Below are 11060 nucleotides of genomic sequence, written 5' to 3'. Positions count from 1 at the left end.
AAACAAGAACTAATATGTTTTTAATAAGATCTGTTCAATATATTCTCTCATAAATCAAACGTATTATCGCCCAAAGACAAAGGTGATCATTTCTTTTCCATGTCTCGGTGTGTGTGTTCATTTTTCTGTAGCGTTAGCAAAATAACCCATGAACCACTGGACCATGCATCAAAATGACCAAAATAACTATAACTCCGATTTCTTGTCTTAAGATGATCTCGGTGCATGAAAGGTGGCGGGCGATATGCATCCCTTCGACGAAACGTTAGACCTTTAATGTATCTTGAATAAGTTTTGATTCTGAATGTTTCTTCTGTGAGCTGCCAGTCCATGGGATGTTTTCACTCACATCATTCTGTCTCTGGGTTTGTGCGTCTCCCTTTGCAGGATAATTCCTGCAATTTCCGCCTTTGTGGGTGGCTTTTCATGCCGACTCGCTGCCGATAAATGTTGAGTTTGGCTCAGAGCGGCTGAGTCGAGGGCCTGGAGCGGCTTTGACAGCAGTTTTTGTTCGTCTCCACACCTTTTTTTTTTTTTTTTTTTGCACTGCACAGCCCCGGCGCATGAGAAGGACGGGGAACAGATACGGCAGCTTGTTGGCAGGATGAGTTTCATCATTAAAAGGGGCGAAGATGAATAGAAATTTAAACATCATCTAATTTTTTTTTGTAGCTAATGAAATGACAGGCTGCTCTGTTGCAGTTCTCTTCTTATTTTCTTACTGTGCAGTTCTCATTACAGATTCCCATTTCCCTGCCTTGCACATAGCCCCGGGTTTATTGGGAAGGGAGAAGCACTTTGCAGAACATTACATGTCCCAAGGCCATGTATCATGATTTGCAGCTCCTCCGGCAGGCACATTATCCTGGCAGAGCCTCGGACACGGTGACATTTTGATGGGCACGTGCCGCACTGATCTCCGGGTTCGTTCGCTGTGCAGGAACAGGAACAGGAACAGGAACTGTTGCACGGCACGGGGGGGGAAAGTGGGACAGGTTTTATCGAAACTGAAAGTGCAGGGATGCTTAATGCAGCTCATGGAAACAAGCCCATAAAATGTTCTGTGCTGCTGAGGTGAAAATGCTCATTCTTTATAAGAGATGTCTCTCTCTCTTTAAACCCCTGACTTCATGTTTCTTTCTCTTTTCTTGTATTTATTTATCGCAAAAACTGTAGGCTTAATTCCAGAAACGACTGTCTGTTGACAGCATTAAATGGCAGCCAGTCATTTAAAAAGCAGAACTGCTGGGCTTTTTCTTAATTGTGTTTTGAAGCGTAATCTTCTTCACGCTGACAGAGGCTCGTACCCCAAGATGCAAAAACGGCAAAATTAGGAGATATTACAGAGCAAAAAAGGTATTTATATTTTTTAAAAAAAAAGAACTTTAAAACTAAGGAGAATAACAGTATTCTTGGAAATGTTATCTTTTTTAATCTTTCAGGCTTGTTCCTGTTTGTATTTGTTCTGTTATTGTGCCATCTTCGATTCGTTTTAATAAGTGTGTTCACAGCTTTGTGTGTTTTTTGTAAAAGTAGTTGCTCTGTTTTGCACAACAGTGGTAAAAGGAACCAAAAATCAAACTCTTTAATTTTACCTACTCAAGGATTAGCTTGTCAGTCTGCAAGGATTGGGTTTGATTGGTGCTGAAATGGTATTTATACCATTTCTCGTTAATTATTCGTTTTATGTGACACTATTTCATGTTTGTCGCGGTTTAATTTCCTACATTGTGTCGACGTGGAATTAATATTTATGTGCAACTAGCAGCATGGATGTAATTGGCATCATTATCTCTGTGTCTGGATAGAGATTTGGAAGGCAAATATATTTGCATGTATTATAAGTTTTAAAAGTTTAATGTATAATATTCACAGCTACGTGACTGAGCTCCTAATGCCTGCGGATGGACTGACAGCTGCGGCTCTGAGGACAGTAGGGTCTGCTGATTGTGCTAATAATGAATGCATATCACCCGCCGCCGCTCTATGAACGTAAAAACCTTTGTGAGATCTTGTACGGTGCGTTGAGGGCGACTCTCAGCGACCACCACACCAAATTTTAGCTCGATGTCTGCAAGACTGACTGAGTTAAAGCCCTGCTTGTGTTGGCTAGAGGCAGTTAGCTGTGGCAGCCATCTTGAATTGGGCTGATTTCAAAGATTAGTGAGTTGTAGGAGTACATTCAGTGACTATTTTCTGAAAGGTTCATTTAAATCCATTAATTACATGAGATATTTTGCTGACAGACACAGTTTCCTGTAACAGGTAATGGCAAACAGATCTCCCTGGATCTGTCAGCTCTCAGACTGTGTTGGGAATGACTTTCAGCTAAAAGTCACCAAAGTTTAGATCAGTATTTTGTGTTTGCCAAGGTCCCTTACCTGGGCGGCCATCTTAAACGGGGTTGACGCCCAAAACCTAAAACTTAAAGTCTTTTACAGCCAAAATAGTTTGTCTTGGAGAGGGTGAGTCGAGGGTTTTTTTGGTTTGGCTGCAGATTGTAACTTCACCACTAGATGTCACTAAATCCTAAACTCCTTTTTTTTTAATGCATCAGCGGTGCTTTAGAATAAATATACACAGGCTGTTGCATTTAAGTACTTAAACTAAAAGAAAAATAACTTCTTGAAGCCAATCTGATTGTCTTGTTCATTAAGTTATAAGCAGTAAATCCCCTGATTTTTATAAATCACTCCACCGGAGAGAATAAACATCTTTTCTTTAGTATTTCCTTTTATTCATCTGAAAAACGCCTCTTCAGCCACTGCAAGTCTGCTTTATTTTAACAAACAATAAACTAATAGTTGACCATTTTATTGAGGATTTAAAGCGGAGATGCTAAAGAACTCAGGATTTGGTCCTCCACTGTTCACCGACAGGCTCTAACATTAACTCGGACGTCTAAAGTTTGGAACTCACAGCAAACGTCAGTCCCAACATGGATCCGCAGCTTGAAGGGTGACGTGTCGTGCAGGCGGAGAGAGGTGAATCCTCTTGTCTTACAACAAGAACACCTCTCCTCCGTACAGTCGGCTAATTTTCCCTGTCAGGTTGGAATAATGACCTCAGAGCTGCGGAGGGGCTGCTTATCTAGTGGTCACACCTGAGGAAAAACGTGTCAGGCCCACTTATCGTCCACTTACGCCGAGGCTCCAGTGGAAGCTGTGTGGGCGTCTGTCCAACGTGCCATTCTTGGCTTTTCACCGAGTTACCTCTAGCAGCCTTTTTCTGCTGGAGTCCAATTATTTGTCAGTCTTTTTTTTTCTTTTTCTTCCGTGTTCATTCGGCAAACCCACCAGCTCCTTTGTGTTTCTCATGCGTCTGCTTCCCAGAGTGCTGACTCCAGAATCTTAAATTACATTATGTAACCCCAAAGCTTGCATAATCATGTATATTTTCCTCTTGAGTCCCAAATCAAGACTCCTGTTTTCTGTTTTTTTGGTTTCTCAGAGAAGACCTGGATTATCCGTGTATATTTCTCCCCGTCTCTGCTGTACTGAATTGCAGTTTTTTTTTCCCACGGCGACAGCTTTAAAACGTTAAACGCTCCTACAGGTTTCAGTGAGATTCACGTGCGACGTTCTGCTCGTTTCTTGAGCAAGATTTCACAGCAGCATGTCCAAAGTTCCTGAAACATCCATTACCAGTAACTGCATAAAGCAGGCTCGTGGCTTTTTGTCAGGTGATCCATCACAAGACATGAAAGCCCATAACATGTCAGCTAACAAGACTTTATAGCGGTCGGTCTGATTCCACTATCAGCAGTATATAAAGCAGCACTTTCTCATTTTTACACGTCAGGATTGCTGCCCTCCTCACATCAGTACCTATCTGCTGTTGGTTAAGGCCGTCTTTGACCTTCTGAGGCGTGCAGAAATAACTCAGATGATGCCTCGGTGCGAGGCTGGAGACAGTATTTTAACACAAAGTGTGAGGAACCGTCTGAGGCGTAGAACAAAGTGACTGAAATAAGACAGCTGAAGATTCTGAGTTAATATTTCATCTTGTTATTAACTTATTCTGTTGTAACATGGAGGATTTTGTTGCTCTTAGGACTCAGTCCTTTGTTTCTCTGACACAGGGAACATTTATCCATTTATTTAAAAAAAAAACAACACCATTAACTCCCGACACCAAAGGCAAGAGGTGGAAACAGTGTTGCCCGTGTCTGTGCGTGCATCTGTTTGGCAAAATATCCCATGACCCACTGGACGGATTTGTTGAAACTCTCAGAAAGGAACCATTGGATCTACATCTGTTGAGTTTTAGTGTCTATGCCAGTGGTGTCCAGTCCTGGTCCTGGAGGGCCTCATCCTGCAGGTTTTACTTGTTTCTCTGCTCCAACACACCTGATTTGAATCAATGGGTGATTAACAGGCTTCTGCAGAACATGAAGAGGTGATTTAACCACTGAATCAGGTGTGTTGGAGCAGGGAAATAAGGAAAACGTGCAGGATGGTGGCCCTCCAGGACCAGGATTGGACACCCCTGGTCTATGCCATTTAAGATGGCCACCCCAGCTAAGCGAATTCCATCCCTTTTCATCATAAAATGATTTCAGTTTAAAACTCGTTGGGCGATATGCATTCCTTCGTCCTTTACAGGATGTTTTCTGATTCTAACTCTGGTCAGAACCTGCACACCTAAATGTCTGTTTGTTTGTTTTCTTTAGCAGCTGCTCAAACATCCTTTCCACAGTCTAAAGATGAAGTGGGAAGCAGATGTTTTGGTGTCATTTGGAAACTGGGGTTCTGGTTCTGTTTGTAGAAGCTCAGCAAGCCATTTTGAAAACCAGATCAGGTGGTTTTAAGAGAAACGATGGCTGCTGAGAGAGGGAGGCAGGGTAAATAGATGTTGTCTCTGATTGTTTTTCATGTGTATTATTTCAGGCTGCAGGGTTGTAGTTTGTTTTTTGGAATTTAGATAGATTCTTTTTTAAAGAACAAGAGCTCTACATGATCCAGTTTTCACAGGTGTGGGATCATATAAAAGATGCTGTCGGCTTCGGTTCGAAATGTTTCAGCCTCTGCTGCTTTTCATCTTGTTTTTCTTTTTTCTTTTTTTGAATCTGGCATTTATTAGAAAGATATAGCTGGAGTACGCTTTTAAAAAATGGATGAAAAGATGACGACAAGTCAGAACAATGAAACATGACCTCGAGCTGAAATAACTCCCTGCCTTTCCAGATACTTGAGGGTTCCTGAGTGAATGTGTTGAAAGGAAGCTTTTATGGGAGTGGAAGTTTGCACTGACGAATTTTGTTCAAGTGTCTTCCACGTGTTAAAAAGAAACCAGACCTCAGTCTGCTCAGACTTTCAGTCAGTATTGTAGTCTGTAATCAGCCACTATTGACTTATTGGTCGTAGGGGGCTTTTGTCCCTGGGTGCGGACGCCTCGTTTCCACTTAACCTTGTGACCACGGCGGCCGGAGCTGGTTAAATGACAGTCTGTGAAATGAGCGAACACAGGCCGGCAGGATTAATCAGGCCTAACGACACATCTGCAGGTAGGCTCGCTGGGAGGAGTGAGCATCAATCAACGTCCGGAGAATCTCCCCTCCTCTCTCTCTCTCTCTCTCTCTCTCTGCTTCTCGTCAGCTCTATCGACCAGAGCTTTGGGCCTTTGGTAATTAAAAGGCATTGATCGGCTTCAGCCGCAGGATTGTTGGGATGCGAGCCTGCAGCAGCACGGGGACTTTTGGAGTGAACAGGTGTGCTCACACATGGGTGGGTGCTCCTCAGTATGTCCCCACATGCTGCTTTACATGTAACACTGCACAGCTGGATGGAAGTATGCAAAGGGTTTCAGCTCCTGAAATGCATTCCTTGCTGCCTTTTTGGTTTTTTTTTAGCTTATAAACTGAGCAGTGATGATATCCTTCTGACTTACATTTTTTCACCCTAAGGTCAAACAGCTGAGAGGCTGAACCTGATGCCGGCACGATTTGCTGAATTAGCCTTGTGGTAACATCTGATGCTTGAGCGAAGCCTTTAGGTCAGTGCTCTCTCGTGAAATAAGGATTGAGGTGGAGGGAGAAAACAAGAACTGACTGAGTGGGTTCATACATGGAAACCCGCAGGCTCATCTCCCCCACGGACACACACACACACACACACACACACACACAGCCTCCTGACTCGCTCTTCTTTTATTCCATCTGAGTGAACACAGTAAATCTAAGTGCTGCCAGATTGCTGGCGCTGCACATTTTCCCACCGTCGAGTTAGCTCATCAGGCAGGGAGCCTTGCCTGGGCTGAAAAAGGACCGCCGGGCTACTATAAATACGCCGATGACTCTTTACTCATCCTAACACACTGACTGAGTGACACGGCGAAGGCCAGGCGGCGACTCCGGCTCCCCTCGGCAGAGATAGAGTCGCATGAAGGCGGTTGTCTAATTTGTTTATTCTTTTGGGATATATCTTCCCCTTGTGGCGTGAGCTAGTGCAGTGACCTTTAATTTGATGCCAGTGACTGAGTTATACTTGTCTGAGCACCCATCTCTCCTGTCACCGTCCCTCATAAATCCAACGAATTACCCATGATGCCACTCTTTCCTCCATTAACCCTCCCTTCCTCTTCCTCCTTTCCCAGCACCCCCTCCTTCCTTCCTTTCTTCCTTTCTGAATGAAGTGATCAATTAAGGCCCGTCCAGCTCCCACCGGCGCATCAGCACTTTCTCTCCTCCTCCTGTACCCCCCACTGCCATTTCTCCCCCCCCCCATTCTTCTTTTTGGATGTCGGGACAGGTAGGAAGAAGAGGAGAGCACAAGTGTTAGAAAAACAAGAGAATCTTTTATTTTCTCTGTACAGGTGTGAGTGTCAGCATGTGCTCAAAGGAGAATAACCTTTCACAAACCCTCTGGCAGGAAGTTTGCCTTCTGCCTGCTTGTAGAGCTGACTTGAAAGAGGAAGAGGCAGAACGACAGCAGACAAAGAGAAGGAAACTTAACAGAAGACAGTATTTGTCAGGAATGTAGGAAACATTTTTAGCCTTGAAAAGACAGAATTTTAACGGTTTTCCTAAAATAAATAAGAGCAGGAACACTGTACAGAGTAGTTCTTGTCACCAAATCCCTTGTAAAGCGTAGCTAAATCCATCCGGGGGAGGAAAATAAATGCGGCTTGTGTAGCCAAAGCCTGAGATTTATTTACCTCTGTGTCATAAAATGATTAGAAACAAATTAATAAGCCACACATCGCACTGGTCATGTTTTCCCATTACGATGAATGCCTCAGTTTTATTCACGGTCAGTCCCATATCCATCATCCTGCCACTGGAAAAACACTCCAGAGCATCAAACGTGAATTATTCTGCAGCCAAAGACGGCAAAATGTTTGCTGAAAGTGCCCAGCTGTTTAAATACGGGACTTAATTTTTCAGTGAAATGAAAATCTCTACTTTCAGCGGGATCTGTTGGCACAGATCAAAATATCGTCAAGTTCTTAGTTTGAAGGGTTATTTTTGTTGATTCAAAGACAGCCAGACTTTCTGTATCTGCTTACAGTTTGAACATAGATGAATTATTTAAGAACAAAACAAGTTTTAATTGAGTTTAGTCTCATCAAAAGAAAAACGTAATAACTTGAATGAAAACTTGCTCGGCTGATTATCTATGTGACCTGACAGGAAATGAATATTAAAACTAATAAACTTTGTATAAAAATCTAAACCTAACCAAATCCAAGCTGTGTTTGCAACATTTAAACCTAAACGTGTATATTCTGTCTAACTTTAACTGTTTTTTTTAACTCCAAACTCTATTTCTGAGTACTCTGTGAGGTCTTGAATGTGAAAACATTCATTTACAAATGTTTTTTTTTAGTGGTTATCAGCTGACCTTTTTTTCTCCAACCAATCCTCAGTAAAAAAGGTATTGAGTCTTCAGACAATGGAGAAATGAGTGAGTTAAACAGGCCCATTGTACAATTTATTCACTTCTATTGTGAGACTGCAGTGGTTTGTGCTTGAAACCAAGAGAGCTATTACACCTTTTGTCCTGAGATTGGGTATTTCACCAATTTATTCATCATTTTGTGGGCTCTGTAAGGCTTCGGCAGTAACAAAAAATTAAGCTTTTCAAAGACTATGTTGAAAATGCAGAATAAAAACCTGATGGCGCAAATGTGAAAACACCTGTAATCAATTATACACATACGAGAAAACCAACTGAAGCTAAATTAATTACACTGATTATTGAATTTTTCACACGGAAAGAAGAATTTAAAGGCTGTGCTGCAGCAAGCCTGAGTTCTTGTGAAGTTCTTGCCGAACAAACAGATGCTGCTTTTATATTTGAAACAATCTGAGTTTCTGTGAAACTTTGAAGGACGCTGCAAACTGCTAACCTCGAAATATGATGTGAAAGGGAAAAAAAAAAAACAACAACAAACGTCTTTGCCATGACTACCACAGCGAGTTAAACGTTAACTGTGAAGCACGGAGGAGGAAGTGTAATTATAAGGAGCCACTTTAATACACAAAAGTGTCAGGAAAAGGGTCGGCAAATCAAAACAGAGGCTGACGCTCCTTATATCAGCATAATTAACTGAAATGAATCCAGTTTTATTTAAACAAGAACAGCAACAAAACACAATGATACAAATCAAACAACGACTTAAAGGAAAAGCTCAAACTTCTAAAACTACCAATACAACGGTACAGCGTGGTACTTTTAGAAGTTTAACTGAGAGTAATTATGCTGATATGATTGTAGTATTCTTTGAAGAGAAAGTTGTGACCTTTCTCAGTCCTTTGCCAAATTAGAATAATTTGAAAAGTATCTTAAACAGAAACTACACCAACAAAAGCCGAAGTGCAGCTGAAACATCGCTCCCTAAGGCCCTGTCCGGATTAACACAGATATTTGTTAAAACAAACATTTCTTTTTTATTTTTTTACCACATTTTGCACATCTAATCCACATCCAAATGGCATATCTGGTGAGAATAACTGAGAATTTACCCGAAGCTTTCCAAGCAGATTGTTTCATAAACTCTGCTCTATGTGGAGCATTTTAGAAATGATGACAGTGACTTATTCCCCACATTCCCGCTGTCGCTTTGTGTGCTTTACTGCTTTCTCTACATCTGGCTGGCTTTGTTCTGACCTTGTTGCCACGAAACTTTGACTGTGTGTGAAAATTTGAAGGGAAAAAAGTGATTTTATTTTGGTAGCATCGCTCGTCTCAGAATGCATTTGGTTGTGTTGTTAATGTTATGTTTCACAGCAGGAGATTTTCAGTGCTTCTTGTCTGGATAAAAACATTTAGAGTGGAGTAGTCGGGGCCTATATTTGTAAAACACTGGTGCCCTCAATGTGGAAATCATTAATACACACAAACGGTATTAACTCAGTCAACGTTATCTGATAGAAGTAAGGAAATATTTGTGTGTTTATTCTGTTTTATAGTAACAAAAATGGAAAGATGTTTTAGTATTTAATGCCAGCTGCTGAGAACCAGCAAAGATAAGATCTGTTGTCATGGAAAGTAAGAGCCGATGACGCATCTGCAGTACGCTCAGGTCATCCTGTTCTCCCGCTGATACAACTGTCTGCATCCTATCTGTCCCCGATCGGTCCTCTGATGGCGGCCGGCGCCGTGGACGAGCAGCGTGTCTGATTCCTCAAAGCGCACAAACGTTCTTCTCACCGTCTGATGGTAGAGATGTCTTGCGTCACGGGGTTGTCTTGATATTTGAATGCACAAGTTTTCGTTTCGCCCCGGCAGGCACCACAGCTGGATCAGAATGAGACGTGTTGATCGACGATCGCGTCAGTAAAGCCTGATTTTAAAGGGAGAACTCCTGTTTCTTTTTCAATGACTCATCTTTCTCCTTCTCACAGCCTCGTTACGTCTGTCACAAGCAGGAAGTTTACATTTTGGACTTTTCTGTTTGCACCTTTTAGGTCCAGCAGATTGTATCTAAGGAATATTTCCGTAACGTTTCCTTTTCATTTCAGTCTGGGAATCGTTAAAAGGATCATTCATCCAAAGATTTCCCTTTCAAAATGTCAACCACCTGCATTCGGCTTTGACGAGTCGTAATTAGATGCATCCTTTGTGAGTAAAAAAAGCACCTAGGTGGGATTTTCCTAGGTTAATTATGAACTCACTGAATTAAATAACCGAAGCTAATCTTGCAGCCAAACTGTAAGCAGAAACAAGTCGTCTGTCGTGGCAGTTTAACATATTCCAAACAAGCTGAAGAAGCGTTTTTTCTTCCTGGTTTTTGAGACAAGCTCTGGTTGAAGGTGTTAGTGTAGATTTGATCCCTCAACTTGTTTCAATAACAGCCTGAGTCAATATCATGAGAATGTTTTGTTTTTTTTTAAATTAAAATTCACCCCTCCTTTTAAGCTCGCTCACAAAGCCGTAAACCAGTCAAAGGATCTGAGGGAAAATTATTGGGACACCGCTTCTGTGTATAAATTTTTGAATGATCTCATCCCCTCTTGCTGCGTCTCGTGTCCTTTTAAAGCCCCTGACCTCCCATCTGAGTTATTAAACCTTTAATATGGGTTTCGTCGGCCCATTACGACCTGCCAGATGCAGTTAGGTAACTGGGCCGTGAATTTTCACTGGTCTCCACAGCGGTGGAGCGACGGGCCGCTGCCTCGTTGACGACCGGTTCGTTTCCGAGCCGCGATAAGCGCCGCACACAGTTCAAGCTGCCGAGGAGCTCCTGATCTCCGCTGATCGTCTCGTAGGGAGATAAGGCCTCGGACGTTTTAAAGTGGCTCACGAGCAGAGAGTGGGGAGGGTTCATCTTCGAAAAGCTTATTAGTCTTAAAGATTATCCAAGGTCTTTCAATTTGGCGGTCATTAGATGAATGCGATTAAATAATAGATGAGCTCCTCTTCTGTTCCTGTGCGATGCAGCGCTCTTGATCTTCGGTCAACTTTTTTTTTTTGTGCATCCGAGCATCAAGCCGCTTCCTGACTCTAAATCTGCCAGTGTCACGTAGGGGGGTGGGGATGGAGTGTTGGCCCTTCATGGCAGCTCTTTGTTTTGTGCCCTTGTAAAAGCCTCTCCCCACCTTCTCGTCTTCACATCAC

Source organism: Kryptolebias marmoratus, linkage group LG5 (genome assembly GCF_001649575.2).
Source record: "Kryptolebias marmoratus isolate JLee-2015 linkage group LG5, ASM164957v2, whole genome shotgun sequence".
Taxonomy (NCBI): Eukaryota; Metazoa; Chordata; class Actinopteri; order Cyprinodontiformes; family Rivulidae; genus Kryptolebias; species Kryptolebias marmoratus.
This window is presented reverse-complemented; position numbering follows the sequence as displayed.